General features: G+C 38.7%; 1 protein-coding gene across 1 annotated transcript in view; it reads right to left on the reverse strand.

Moving 5' to 3' along the window:
* Positions 1 to 13,022, reverse strand: part of LOC109029959 (D-beta-hydroxybutyrate dehydrogenase, mitochondrial) — a 97,625-nt gene extending 84,603 nt beyond the window's left edge. The window contains exon 1 of the mRNA XM_019040688.2: positions 12,824 to 13,022. The gene's annotated coding sequence lies outside the window, so the exon portion shown is untranslated. The remainder of the gene's footprint in view (positions 1 to 12,823) is intronic.
* Between the last annotated feature and the right edge of the window lie 2,364 nt (positions 13,023 to 15,386).

The raw sequence follows: 15,386 nt of genomic DNA on the forward strand, positions 1-15,386 counted from the left end.
AAAAAAAAGACGCTTGGATCTAGAGTCCAGACTCTTAAAAACATTCTTTATTCAATCGGATTTTTGCTTGAATCAAAAGGAAATCCGCTTACATAAAGAGGTGGCTCTTCGATTCAAGGAAAAATCCGATTGAATTAAGAGTATTTTTTCTTTTTAATGTTATTAAGAGTCTGGACTCTAGATCCAAGCGACTTTTTTCCCAGTGTTGTAAAACACCCATGCTCTCGTATCAATCACTCAATTTTGACTTTTTGTGAAAGCCCCTTTTAACGTTACACTTATTCACGGGTATATCCAAGTACATAAGAATCCAAGTGGGTGAAGAACACTTCACAATTTTTAAAATCACGAGTGTAAAAATATTAAAATGTGTAAGTGGGTATTTCCCTGTACATTGATGGAGAGAATTTCGCTTTTAAACGGAAAAATAGAAATTTCCAATCTGCTCAGGAAAGAAACAAAGATCTGTAGATAAATATTGCACTTTATTCAAATTTCGCTTTTTTTATTGCAAAAGTAGGTAATGAGAGCAGATAAAATTCTAAATTTTAGCGGCTCTGGTGCTTGCACTAGAGCTGCTATTCCGGACGGTCCCAGCTGGGGAGTATCATTGGACCATGTTACATTGGAGAGACCGCGCGTTGGTTAATGGGAATCGGCGCCATTTTCGGCTATGTTCCTTGTCATGACTTTATTTTATTGCATATTGTTTTATTGTTAGCCAATGCTATGTTGTGTAGTGTATTTTTGGAATCATGGTGATACAGTCAATAATTCAAAACTTGTCTGTGCTTTAATCTCGTGATGGAAAAAATGTACTTTACGTTCAAAATTTGAAAATTTGAATTTTAAAGTTTTCGCGGTTAAGGAAGCTCCAACCACTGGGTTGGAGCTTCCTAGTCATATTACTCGATATCAGCTGATAGCAAACAAAGGTTACCAAGGAAACCGTAAACGTCTAATGCCGTCTGCCCACGTAGCAAATGGGAGGCGAAAATGGAAGTCATCAGTGCATCGTTGAGTGTTGACGCCCGATCCCATTTTCAGACATGTTCACACGTTTTGCTTGCAAAGAAAAAAGGCGGCAAATCAATTTTTATTATTGGACCAATGAGTGTTCTCCAATTTGAGTTTGTAAACATCGTGGTTTCTAGGTTAGGTTTTTGGCTGTGTGATAAATGATATTATGCCGTCTTTGATTTTGTTAAAATGACTCGATATATGTTATTTGATAAACGATTGGAGTTTTGATAAAGTAAGTTGATTTGAATTAAAAATTGTGTCCTTAAAAAATGGATGATGAGGTGATTTGGTTAACATGGGCATTTGTGGTACTTGCGGCGTATTGGGAGTTTGTATGGAAACGACGTGGCAGTAGTCCACACTTTTTACAAGAAACTATTTTGTACAAAGTTCTGTACAAATTTTACACTATTTATACAGTAATATAATACAAAAAAATTATGTACTTTATCACAACTCACATAGCTTCAAAACAAGATAGAAAATGATGGATGCTCAGCCCCGACACATCGATGATCGCGAAATTTGCGCGGCCCGCGCAATTTTCACGTTCAACACTCACCGATGCACTGATGACTTCCATTTTCGCCTCCCATTTGCTACGTGGGCAGACGGCACACAACTACCGTGGCCATCGGGGCGATTATTGAAATGACATCGACTCTATGTCGCCGCTTACGACAAGACATATAGCCCTATCTTAACCGTGTAATATATCGCAATTCGATATTCAAAACCATTACCTACAATTTCAGATATAAAAATGCAAATTTTTTGCAGCCTCGCTAAACGACTTATCAACCATGCATTCCAAAGTTTCTTATCACAGGGCTGTGAAAATATACAATCTAATAAATACAAAATAACCAAATATCTAAAAAGACAAAATTTCAGTTACAGTCAGTTTCAGTCTTATTGTTGCACAAACTAGTTATTTGACAAAAAAAGAAGATGATCACTCAATTGAAAGAAATTGGCGCCCAATCACAACGACAAGTTAAAAAAAATACTGTGGGAGAAATTTTTTAGGATGCGGACCTCCAAAGAGCCTTCAAAATTAAAAGTATACAACAAGTGATAGTGCCATGCATTCTGCATATCAAGGGCCAATACACATTTATACACCGGCTACGTAAATCTGCTAAGTTACAAAACATGAATCGACAGTTGTCGGATTGTACATCAGTGACAAAATGTGTCTAGGCCCTCATTCTTGACTACAACTACTGTCGCCAGAGCCGCTCTCCGACGCGAATGCGTTGGAGCTTCCTGCTTGTTTTCATTTAAAAGCGACAGTGCCCCCACCGATGTAATAGGGAATACTTACTTACACATTTTTATAGTTTTACACACGTGATTTTAAATTTTTTTTTTTTTTTTTTTTTTTTTTTTTTTTTTTTTTTTTTACCATCGATCAACAGATCAATCAACATCACTTACCGCGGCGGCCGATGGAAAGTTTTCAAAAAGCTCATGCCAATCAAAACGCGTACATTCAGAATCTTAGACTCGAACCTAATAACAAATATCCTTCATAACGAGCAAAAACCAGCGATTTTAATATCTGTATGTGGTTTACCTACTTGCAGGCCCTACCGCAGCAGGACGAGTTGATGCTACAAGGTAAGTATACACTACAGCTATTCGTTCGACGTTTCGTAGCTAATCGTATGAATTTATAAGTTGCGACAACATCTGCAAAGATGAGCAGCAAAGCGAAAACAAACAACATTGCAAAACTGCGGTCGAGTCATCGGTGCGTTGAGACCTCTCTCTGTCTCCGTTGACCAACTGTGTACGCGATCACCCAGACTAACAATAAGTTAAATGATGGGTGAACTTAAAGCGAATCGGTCGGTATAGGTTATGAAAATTTGGACTAGGAATATAGGTACATACCCTTTATTAGTGCCTCAGCATTGGAGTAGCGTTGGTACTCCAGCGTTGTTAGTATTTTGCGAGAAATACGATGGTACAATTGGTACATTAATAGCTTTTTCTGAAATAAACACCCAAGCTCAAAATAAGCTTTCAAAGTTGTGACTGTCAGGTGACAGAGAGCTAGTGCATTAACTATTCTACTGTGCTAAGGAAAAACGCCGTAAGAGCCTTTAGACGTTGCCAAATTTCCTTTGATCAAACACGAATTTCCTGGTAAACCTATGAATATTTTCCTTCCAATTTTTCAGATAATTTTGTTCGCAATTTTACCTAAAGTACCTGGAAATTTTAAGGAAAAATACTCACAATTTTTCTCAAAACTAAACATTTTATCGTAGGAAATTTGGCAACTCTCGAATGTTCATACGGCGTTTTTCCTTAGCCCGGCAGTATTGATTACCTACCACTTTGCGAGGGGACTCCAAGGCTGGAGCTGCGGCACCCTGCTCCTGCTCATGACCACTTTATGGTCAAGCATCGAATACAGCCGCAGAGTTGATCTTAAACATCATAACCTCATCGCGCAAAGCTTTGAGCTACACGGTTTTGTACTTTAAATTGTTTTCATTTATTAAATACCTATAATTATGTATTACCTGCACTAAATATTTTAAAGAACCCCAAAAAACAGGAGGTTATCACAAGAGAAAAATAAATGCAAGGTTATGATATTAAAACGATCATCTTCCAGAGAAAAGTTACATCGTTTTCTACTGCAACTGAAATCCTGCACCACGGTGCGATTTATTCATAAAATTCATTAACAAGTACCCAATCAATCTTTGGGGAACGCTTCCGATAATTCGCATTGCCAATGTGTGAGTAAAATCTTTGCATATAAATGTGCTCGTGTGTGTGTACCTCTTCAAAATAGTATCGCGGGAAAGCAGATTTCTGAACACATTTTCAAAATCGTTCCCGGGAGCGAAGAGTCACAATTTTGACCTCTATTTCAAAACCTGCACAGGATTTTCGATTGGTTCCGGATCCAGTCAAGATTCTCCTAGTGGGGTGAATTTTGCGTTGACTAATTGACCGTACTTTATTAATACTTGAAGATTCGTGATTGAGTTCCTCCTGGGAGGAGACAAATGGGGTGCACAGTGTTAGGGTGGCGACAGGGAGTTTTAGAGGAAATGGTGGAGTGCCAACTCCCTGATGAAGGGCTTTAGGAGGAAAGGGGACTTTGGCGGCTGGGTGAGCGCCAAAGAAAAGAGCTCAATGAAAGCGGCTTTTGTGTGTGTAATTGATCGTATTTCGAGGCGCGGAGGGCTTCATCACTGAAGCACCGCGGCATTAGTGTTGGAGAGTCAAGAGAAAGATTGTCACTCGAAAATTAGTCGGGTGCAACGTCAGTTGTTGACGGGAACCCGTCCCCGCGACCGGACCGAGACAGCGGCGAGACGTGAGCGAGAATCGAAACTGCGTTAAATAAATACTATTGTTTTCACCGGTTCTCCGCACCGCGCGCGCCTTAATGCAGCAACGCACGCAACCAGCCACGCAGTTGCCACGATCGCTCAAAATTCAACGGTCACCATGGAAAACTTTCACTGAACTTTGGTCGATCACTGGAAAAAAAAAACACATTGGATCTAGAGTCCAGACTCTTAAAAACATCGACAAGAAAAAGGACTCTTGATTCAATCAGAATCTAGCTTAAATCAAGAACCAAGCCTCTTAATTTAAGCTGATTTCGTTTTGATTCAAGCAAAAATCCGATTGAATCAAGAATATTTTTTCTTGTCAATGTTTTCAAGAGTCTGGACTCTAGATCCAATGTGTTTTTTTCCAGTGATGAGAGTTACTGAACAAAAATATTAAGACGGATTAATTCAGGTTGAAAGCAAAGGTTCAAGATTGAAAAGTTGTATCTCGCTCAGCAAAATCGAAAGTGAGGTTATTTCCACCTGATACAAAAATTGACCCGAAGTTCATTGAACCGATTCGGAAATACTTGGTTTCGATAATAATTCTCATCTTAGTGTCTTCCACGTTACCACGAGTATTTATTTCCCTTATTTTAAGATGAAACGCTTTTGTGTCTCAGGACTAAGCAAAAAAGAGCGCGTTTTTGGCACAGACGCTGGACTTTTTCTTTACGAGGTTAAAATTTCAACAGCGCGTATAAAAATTAATCGAGCTCCTCACTGCATTCGTAAATTACTTGTTTTTTTAGGAAAATCAGAGGAGGGTAATGCTGTTGATGTTCGACATGGATCTATCGAATGTTGGCCAATGTTGGAAACGTGCACCGGTGGGGGGGGGTTGGTAAAACGGGTAGCTAACCCCTCTCCCGTCATAACTAAAACATTTTCTAAAGAAATGTTATTCATCGCAATTTTCAGGGCCTCTTTCCCTTTAGTCCCCTCCTTTTAATGCTAAATGTTCAAGCATAGACACCCCGATTGCATGGAAACTCTGGCTATCTTTTTGGTTGCTGATAAAACTTGGCATGTCCTCCCCCCCCCCCCCCCCTTTAACACTCAATTGTATTGTAACCTCTAACAGAATATGGAGAAATTCGATTTTAAGCATGGACTGGTTCACATATATCTAATATGACAACGGCGACCATTGTGTCTGTGGCCTAATCCATTGGATTGCGATTCGACTGGAGGCTGAAAGATTAGGCCAGTAGTCTAGCGGAGGGTGCAGCGGGCCCCTCGATAGAAATGATAGAATGGGTCGTTACAGGCGTGAAATCTCCGCTGATTGAAAAGCGCCGAGAGGACAATCGCATCCATTGTCGGCCGCTTGATCGTCATCCTCCGCGGCAAGGATCAGCGCAACGCCTTGCGCGCGCATCACCGCAGGTGCACAGTAAGAATAAGCAACTGACATTTTATGTTGATATGGGATAAGTAGAACATAACGTTACTTAATCGTGCGGCTAATTTCTTTTTGGTTAGTTTTATCTTCGGGTTACACTCACCAAATCTTCGGGTTGCATTGACCAAACCATTGTTTTGAAATATTGCGACGTCCTTACAAATCAGGTGCGAGTGGCTAGAATCAAACCTGGGGCCGAATTTTGTCGGTCCGTCCATCGTACTTAAATATACTTAGGACGAGTCTCGACTGCGCTTAAGTCCGGCTTAGCGCTTCTGATTGGCCGGCGGTGCGGTTTGAACTCATCGATGGATGTTGCACTCCGTGTGATCGCTCATTGATGATACCCAATCGCAAGTCATAACCTCGTCTCGTACAAGAATATATTGGTTCAGCAAGACACTGTCTTTTTCCCCGGATATTTCAGACTTTGACTTACGGTTTTGGTCGATTTTTTGTCGATCAAGCAATAGTTGAACTTACCAAAAGAAGTAACTCACAAAAAGTAAGTCAAAGTAACCGTAAACTCTGAATTTTCAGTCACGAGAGTGCGAAACCACCTTCAAAGCCGCCGCCACCGGTTCACGCTAGAGAGAGTAGAATGTGGCGGATGTGGTGGAATTGGCGATTTGAGAAAATCGATTTCTGAGTTCATCAATCTGTTTTTATCAAGGAAATCGATACGATTTAAAAATCGACGGAAAATAATCGATTTCCCCTAGTATTAATGCCTTCGACTTTTAAAATCGCGATAAGTTTCCTCCAAAATTACGTCATATTCGTCGATGCTTTGAATTTCAGCTCAAAATTTCAAAGAAATTGTTTGATTTTAATCGTTTATGGAGTTAAAAAATTGACTTTTTCTCAAATCGATCCCAAAAAATGGATGCTATTTTCTCGATTACTGCGCTAAAACATCGATGAGCTGATGTAAGATATTTGTAAACTAAAGGGTTTTTTCACTCTATCGTATTATTTTGACTTACTTTCTTTTTGTTTTGGTCCGACCCGTTGTTTATATTCTTTGATTACACTATGGCAAATCGCCATTTCGAGTACAGCGACTCATCTTCAGGTGTGCAAAAACATTTCGCGATAATTCCGCACGATAGTTTTGACGTGCGGTGTTATCGTGATATGTTTTTGTACGCACCCGAAGATGAGTCGCTGAACTCGAAATGGCCATCCCATGTAGCAGGACTGAGATCTTGATGGGTGATAAATTGCCGATTTATCACCCATTTATTGGAAACCGATAATATTGACAAATAATGGACATATTTTTGGAATAAAATTGTCATTCAATTGCAATTTTATTTGTGCTAATTTTAATGTTGAAGGTATATTGCTATTTTAATGTCATTTTTTACGGCGATAAGTTATGAACTTATACCTAATACTTTTATGTAAAAAATACAATTTTTCAAGATTGACGATTAATTGGCTGCTCATGGATGAATTGCCTGTTACTTACAATTAGTAATTTGAGACTGAAACTTCAAAATATTTAACTTTTTCGGAAAGTTGCAGTACATCAATTTTTTTATTATTATCATTATTATTGTTTCATTATATTATTTATGTAAAAATTATTTTGACTTTTCGCGCGGGACAGTAAACACGTCATTATGGACGGCCATCTTTAATAGCGTTCGAAGGTGCCTGTCTGTACGGTCGTACCTCCTACCTCGGTTGTCGATGTTGTGTTTTTGAGTCGGTTAGTCGGTTACAAAACCAACGTAATAGATGATGTGAATTGGTCATTTGTGTGTTAGTTACGGCAATTTTTCGGTTGAGTGTATCTAAGATTCAGAAATGAAAAACACCAAGTATCTTACTGTGCACGTGCATGCACATTATCCCAGTTGGTGATTTATCGCTCGCTTATTGTGGTCGTCGTCAATAACATCCTAATGTGCCTCATGTTAACGTTGTCCACTAGTAACTGCTCAGCGCAGTGGCCGTTTTATTCTGTTTTAAGCCGTAAGCTGTAAGTTACTTAGAATGAACTCATTTCTCTTTCTTTATGCTTTTCCCAAAATCGCCTGTGAATATTGCAAGGCCACAAATGAGGTTAGAAATGCCTTCATATGCATCTCGTCTCAAATAAGCAGATGAAAGACCACTTAAAATCAACCCATCAATAGTTATGGACTTCAGTTCACGTTATACGAGGTACTTTGTTTAACATTCCTTGTAAACAAGTAACAGAACTTCCACTGGTTATTTTCTTGGTCCGACAACCAGTCAACCACTTAGAGGTGTAGTCGTATAAGTTGGCCATTGTTTACTTTCTTTCGGTTTGCAAGCGTATCCACATGAAACCATTTGAATCTAGCAGAAGCCAAAACGCAAGCTTAGATAGGTATTTTAATACTTCCAAGCCTTGTAAAAATTAAATTTTTAGCCGCACATAAATCACAACCACATAAATGTTGCGGATCATAACTGATACGTAGTTTTTTTACGATACAATCATGAGCCTGATATTTTTAAGGTGGATAGTAGCGAACACCGCTTTGCGCAGAGGCGTAAATTCTTCGACGGCGCTCACAAACTGAAGTTCACATAATGGCCAACTTATCAATCAACTTCTTACTCACTGAATGAATAGAAAAAATAACCAATCCGTAGTTTTAAAGTCGTGTGATTTTTGTCGTACTGTGAAATCAGCATGAAAACTTGGCGATTGATTGTTTTTTATCGTTCACAATTCATGTTGAATTCACCGCGTAAACTAAAAAAACTGTGAGTTGAAGGATCAACAAAGCCTTCTTTGTTGGCTCCGCTCGTGTGGTTGTCGAATTGATAAGACCAAGCTTAATCAAACATCCATTGCCGCTGACTGACCCGCTAACAAAAAGCAAAATGAAAAGAGTCATAACGCAATAGTCTAATGTGTCTGTAAGTGTATATTGGGAAAAGCACAGAGATTCCAGAAACATATCATTTTGCACACTGTTAAAATCCATCCTGAAGCTACACAACTCAACCACATTGAAATGAGATGTGTAAGCACTTTCGTATTCACCACTTCGCGTGAAAATATTATGAGGATGCAGGGAGTGAGTATACAAAAGTTCTACAGGTCAGACAGCTGTTCGTATAAGAATTTTAACGACTTTTGATTGATGATAAAATTGCCAAGCAATCAAATGTTGTTAATCTTTATTCGCAGTTGAACAGTACACCAAATTATGAAGAAAACACTGGAAGTTAGCAGTGAGTATATCCACTATCATATCTTTTTCAGCAAGTTTCAACTGAACACTAATTAGAATTATTTTAAATTGGTGTGAAATCTTAAATGTTATTTTACCTAATGTTGGCAGCGTTTGAATCAAACTCATTCAGACTTAAGATCCATGTGAATTTTTGTTGTAATTATTTGTGTAAATTTGTCAGGTTTATGTCTATCTTAATGGAGTGCTGTAATGGAGCTCTTGTCTAATGGCAAAATTGTATTTTTAAAAATTGTGAGAACCATTGAAAAATTCATCTAAGTGTATGGTGGCACCTTTAATTATTTTTTCTATAACCTATTTCTATCTGTAAAAACTGAAGTGTCCATCATTACATTGACAAAGGACAAGCAGCATCCAATTTTAAATTTTCATTTCTATTTTTGAACAGCGAACAAAGAATGCGTTTTCTCTGTCAAATTTCCTGTGCGGAAGGTATCCTCTCCCCTTAATGGGGCGCAGAAATAACCTCAAGATAAGCTACTGAAATGAAATGTTTAAAAATAAAAATACGCTAATCAAAATCTTTAAATACTACTTCTTAGGGGAGAGTAGAAAGGATCAGGGAAAACGATTATTTTAAACATTTGTGCTATTATGTAACTGCATGACATTATCTTTTCAGAGAGTTATTTTACTTCCATTTTTCAACTCTAAGTAATAAACCTCAATTCTCAGTATTCTGTGCAGGTTTTTCAGGGAAAAATTGTTTTCAACCTGATCCTGAGGTCAAAAAAAAAAAGTTGAGATGTTGATGGTTTATTGCTGTTTTATCACCAAAATATTCCAATTTCATTGCAATTCGATTGGCAATAAAATGGACAAATAATTGGTCGACCGATGATTCCCGGATTGGTCGATTATTGGCAATAAATGACCAATAAATGACCAATCGATGGAAATCAAATTGGAATAAAATTGGAAATAAATGATCAATATATTGGCAATCATCTTTCAAATTTTGCTACATGGGTAGTGTAACCAAAGAATATGAACTAAGGATTGGACTAAATCAACAAGAACGTAAGTCAAAATAAAGTTATATATTTGTTATCGCTAACCTTGTTCTTTTCGGCGCTATATACGGTAAGGATATGTTTCAATGTACTGCAAAGCTTTCTCCAAAATTTTTTAAATTACTCTCCGCCATAATATGGTGGACACTTCAAAAACCAGATCCAGACGTATCGGCACTTGAGGAGGATCTCTTGTTGCAGTTGAAAAAGCGGGGTTGTCCCTGCTAAAAATGACCATGTTGGTGCCTTTAGAATTCTACATGGTCTTTTTAAGGTACCTACCGTCCCCTTCTAACTTTTGAACCGTTCAAGATAGAAAAGTGAAACTTTCGGAATGCTTTTATCATGGAAAGGGACCATCTTCTGGGGGATTAAAATTTTGGCTCCTTCCTCAGGGAGAGGAGGGCAATTTGGACTACATTTTGCAATTAGGAACTATAAATTCCGGCCCGGTTTAAAAACAACGTATGTGCCATTAGTTACCCTATGCACATACGTGTTTTTTCAGATAAGCCAGAATTTATAGGTCCAAATTGCAAAATGCAGTCCATTTATTATCTAATGGCAACCCCTATCTTGTGATATCTCATTGCAAAGGACATGAAAAACTAAGAATTTTTCCGCAAACCGCAGAACAATATCTTAATTTTTGACCGAGTTATGATAGGTCAAAGGTCAATTTGAACCCATATTCAAGAAGTTATAATTTCAGCTTAAATAATCGTAGAATAAAAATAAAACGGTAAAATTTACCAAATTTCAAGCATTTTTAAGTTAATAATTAAGGGAGGGTTAGGGAACCGATTCCCCGTGTCCCGGATGGTTCGAAGGGCCAATTTTTCTGCAGCATTCTTTGGATCCCTCCACGGATTCACTTGAACTCTCCCGCCATGTATCACTTGAAAACAAACCAATGATTTGACAACTAGCAGTGTTTATTCCGAATTTGCGTAACTAATTAAATCGATTTTAAGAGCTTGTATTATCGTCCAAATTATTGCAATCAGCTTTGTGAAAAGCATAACTTCTTCAGATACGTTTGTGTTTTAGCTCTCTCTTCTGCTGCACGACTTCGCCGAAATGTTTTGTTTTCCATTAACTTTTTTCAATTCTGAATATTATGAATATGCATCACATGGACGTGTCAGGCTTTATACTGGTAATTTTTGAACGATTTGTTTCGGCTGTATGGATGTAGATTCTGTATCGTTTAATGTTGGCAATGGAAGCGTACAACCAAAATGGTTGTTCGTTCATGTCAATAATTCAGATCTTGAGGTGTATACTTTAAATGTAGGTATACAAATACATTCCTGATTGATATTAAAATTTGTCAGAATGGCGCTGGTAAAGCTACGGACCAAATAATTCTTGAAAATCGGAAATTCCTGATAACATACGACTTTTCCAGAGCTTTAACCGTGTTCTACACTGTTAAAAATCGTTGATTCCGTCCGACGGAAAATCCGGAGTGAGAATGAACACGGGAGTGCGGTTCAGCGCGTAGGTGCTGAGACGGGCTGCATGTGTAGTCAAAGCACTCCGCACCGGAGCTGCAGTACGGCCCGGAGTCACGCGCACCTTCTCTCCCTCGCACTAGCGCTATATACTGTCTCTTCTCCCCTTTAAGCCTACCACTCTCAGAATGAAAATGAAAAATTTAAAGAGAAAAAAATAGAAAAAATAATAGAATAGTGGAAATAATAGAATAGTCGAAATTATGGTATAACAGAGACAATAGAAAAGAAATAAAATAAAGTAAATCAAATATATGATAAAATGAAGTCAAAGACTAAATTGAAGTAAATAATTAGAGGGAGCAAGGAGATGAAGAAAAAAATAAAATAAGGGAAACAACTAAATGATGTTAAAGAATAGAATGAATTTTAAGAGTAAAGTGAAGTCCAAAAATTATGATGAAGTATTAAAAGAAATCACAGTAAATATAAAACAAAGTAAAGGAATGAGAAGTAAATAATTAAAGAAAAAAAAATGAAGTGCTTGAAAAAATAAAATAGAGTGAAGAAAAAATAGAGACAACAAGGAAATAAAACAAAGTAAAACGATAAAATATAGTTAAAAAATATAGTAAAGTAAACTAAATACACGGACAAATCCAGGTAGATTGAAAATATCTTAGCGGCCCGTTCAAATCGACGTTAAATACCGTTTTTGCGTCACTTCATGCATCGTTCGCTATAGCTCAATCGGTAGGGTCGTCGGTTAGTGTTAGGTAGGTCCCGGGTTCAATTCCCAAGGTAGGTAGAAAATTTCTAACCTTCAAAATCGGTTAAATCACGTACCAATGGTTTCATTATTTTTATTTTTCATGGTTTCAAAAATTATTTCCACAATTAACCCCTTTCCACCATCCCCTAGCTGCGAACCCCTAAATTTGCGGCTCCCGCGAATCCGTCCGGCGTCGGAGTGATTTCTATGCGTACGGCACCCAAAATCCGTCCAGCCGATTCTCCGTCGGAGTGACTCCTCGGTCCGGCGAAGTGAGGGCCCGTTCTTACTCGCGCTTGTGCTGAGTCTCACTCCGTTTTTTTTAACAGTGTAATTGACGGAAAAAGTACCTCAGTACCTGATACTTTTCCTGGACAAAATGTTGGTGAATTCTTTAGAAAAGCGTTATAATTTCCCAAAAAAGTAAATTGGTGGCGTTCAAATGCAATGAAAAGGTGCTGGAAAATTGGTAATAATACAGATTTTTTCAGGGAACTAGGGGTACTTTGACCACGTGTAGATTTCGAAAAATTAACTTACATGTTTCAATAAGAGGACTACACTGCGGCAGAAGGGATAATCCAAGGTTAGACCGGTATGGCACAAGAACACAACACTGGCACAAATTCACTCACACGTACCGCGAAGAACTTACACAAAAATACACATTTTGAGGTTAGACGAGCGAAGTCACATGGCAAGCATACTACGCGCGTAGGTCGCGACAGACTGACGAAAGCGAGGTGCGGCGCGCGAAGCGGTGTTCTGCGCCCCCCCCCCCCCCCCCCCCCCAAACTCGACAGGTCCTCGGGAGACCAGTCCTGGATTCCGCGGATACCGTGGCGGTCATGCCGAATAGATCGTATATCGATTTGATGAGTCCAGCGAATAGGTCCATTGTCAGTTAATCAATTGTTGACGAACTCGATATTAATTTTGAGCCTACCCAGGCAGGATTTTCTGTTCGAGAAAGAGAGAAAAAAATAATCGGGAACGCTGTAATAATTAGGTATAAGAGAAATGCTCAGTGATCAGCGCGATTTTAAGCTTGATTTTCTTTATATTACCTGTTTATGTTTAAATTTGCAATAATAAAATTCAGTAGTTCTTTACGTATTATTATGAAAATATCCAACATGGAGCTTTTTCCTGCCCCCTCCCCCACATGAAAAATGCCAAGATCTGAGAAAAAATATTTCCATTGCGTAGGTATATATGGTATAAATTATTACATAAAAAATCTTGATTTGTCATAAAAACTGAAAGAATTGTTATGGTGGTTCCTTAAAAAAAAAAAAAAAAAAAAAAAAAAAAAAAAAAAAAAAAAAAAAAAAAAAAAAAAAAAACACAAAGACGACACTCAAACTAAATTAAAACAGTTGTTCTAATGTTGTCATATTAGGACAACTGGAAAAAGTAGGTAAAGAAATGAGAGAAATAAAATATATTGCATTAGAAAAATTTAAGACGCGATGGCGTGAGCCGTAAAGAATTAACTCGCAAATTCTATTATATGTTACTAGTGAGAGTTGGGAGAAAAACTTAAAAACGAGGCCGGATTGCTTTTTTCCCTTCTTCAGCTGTGTTGCTCACGTAGCCCTTGAAGCAGCACTACCAATAAGACAAACGAAACCAACACAATAAGGAAATGGAGCAAGGGAAAAGATGCGTGTTGACGACGGCGCAGAGATACGACTATTCGTGCTTGATGGATGTTTGTGCGGCATCTGCAAAATTGAAGGCGCAAATAGTTTGAATTCGCGATGCTCCGCTTTATGCTGCCAATGCGGCGCTCAGATCCGGGAGAAAATTTAAAATACGAGGCTGGATTTCTTATTTCCCATCTCCGGCTGTGTTACTCAAATAGCCCTTGAAGCAGCACCACAAATGAGACAAACGAAATCAACACAATGTGGAAATGGAGCAAGGGAAAATATGCGCGTTGACGACGGCGCAGAGATACAACTATTTCTGCCTGATGGATGTCCGCGCTGCATCTGCAAAATTGAAGGCGATATGGCGCGAGGCGTGAACTCGCATAGCTTTGCTGTATGCTACCAATGAGGTGTCGCTCAGATTCGGGAGAAAAGTTAAAGAAGAGGCCCGAGTACGTCTTTCTTGTGTTCGGCTGTGTTGGCACTCGATTCTCTCTTTTTTCGGACACAGTTTTTTAAGGAAGACTCAAGTCAATTCGACCCGAGTCTTCCTAAAAAAACGTGCCACGCGGATTGTATGGAGCCGGTTTACACGAGCTTTAGATGTGTGTCTATAAATCCATCCTGAAAAATAATCAGATATGAACCTGAAAATGAAGAGAGAATCGAGTGCCAACACAGCCAAACACGGGAGAGACGTACTCGGGCCTCTTTTTTAACTTTTCTCCCGAATCTGAGCGACACCTCATTCGTAGCATATAGCGAAGCTATGCGAGTTCACGCCTCACGCCACATCGCCTTCAATTTTGCAGATGCAGCACGGACATCTATCGAGCAGAAATAGTTGTATCTCTGCGCCGTCGTCAACGCGCATCTTTTCCCTTGCTCCATTTCCATATTGGATTGGTTTCATTTGTAGTGCAACTTCAAGGACCATGTAAGCAACACAGCTGAAGATAGGAAAGAAGTAATCAGGCCTCGTTATTTAACTTTTCTTCCCACTCTCATCAGCAGCATATAAAAGAAAATAGCGAGTTCATACTCCACTGCTAACGCCATCGCGCCTTAAACTTTTCATGTGCAACACGGACATCCATCTAGCATAAATAGTTGCATCGCGGTCAGGTGTTTATTATATTTGAAAGTTAAGGATAAGTTTGTTCAAAATATGCTATGGTGTGTCCAAATCAATGGTCATTTTGAAAAATTTCTACCCCAAGAAACAACCCCAAAATTTAAATTTTCCAGCATTGTAGTAGACACCGGCGCCTCTCGGGCCTCCTTCCGGTTTATAGTTCCTTAACCCCCGTTAACGACTACCATGCGAGCACATTCCTGAACTCTTTACTTCGATGACGTCCGATGTCAGAAATCAATTGGATTGCATTTAGCACCAAGGAACCAGCGCGATTACAGTGTTGCAAAAATTTTGCTTCCACGTAATTATC

This window comes from Bemisia tabaci, chromosome 3 (genome assembly GCF_918797505.1).
Source record: "Bemisia tabaci chromosome 3, PGI_BMITA_v3".
Taxonomy (NCBI): domain Eukaryota; kingdom Metazoa; phylum Arthropoda; class Insecta; order Hemiptera; family Aleyrodidae; genus Bemisia; species Bemisia tabaci.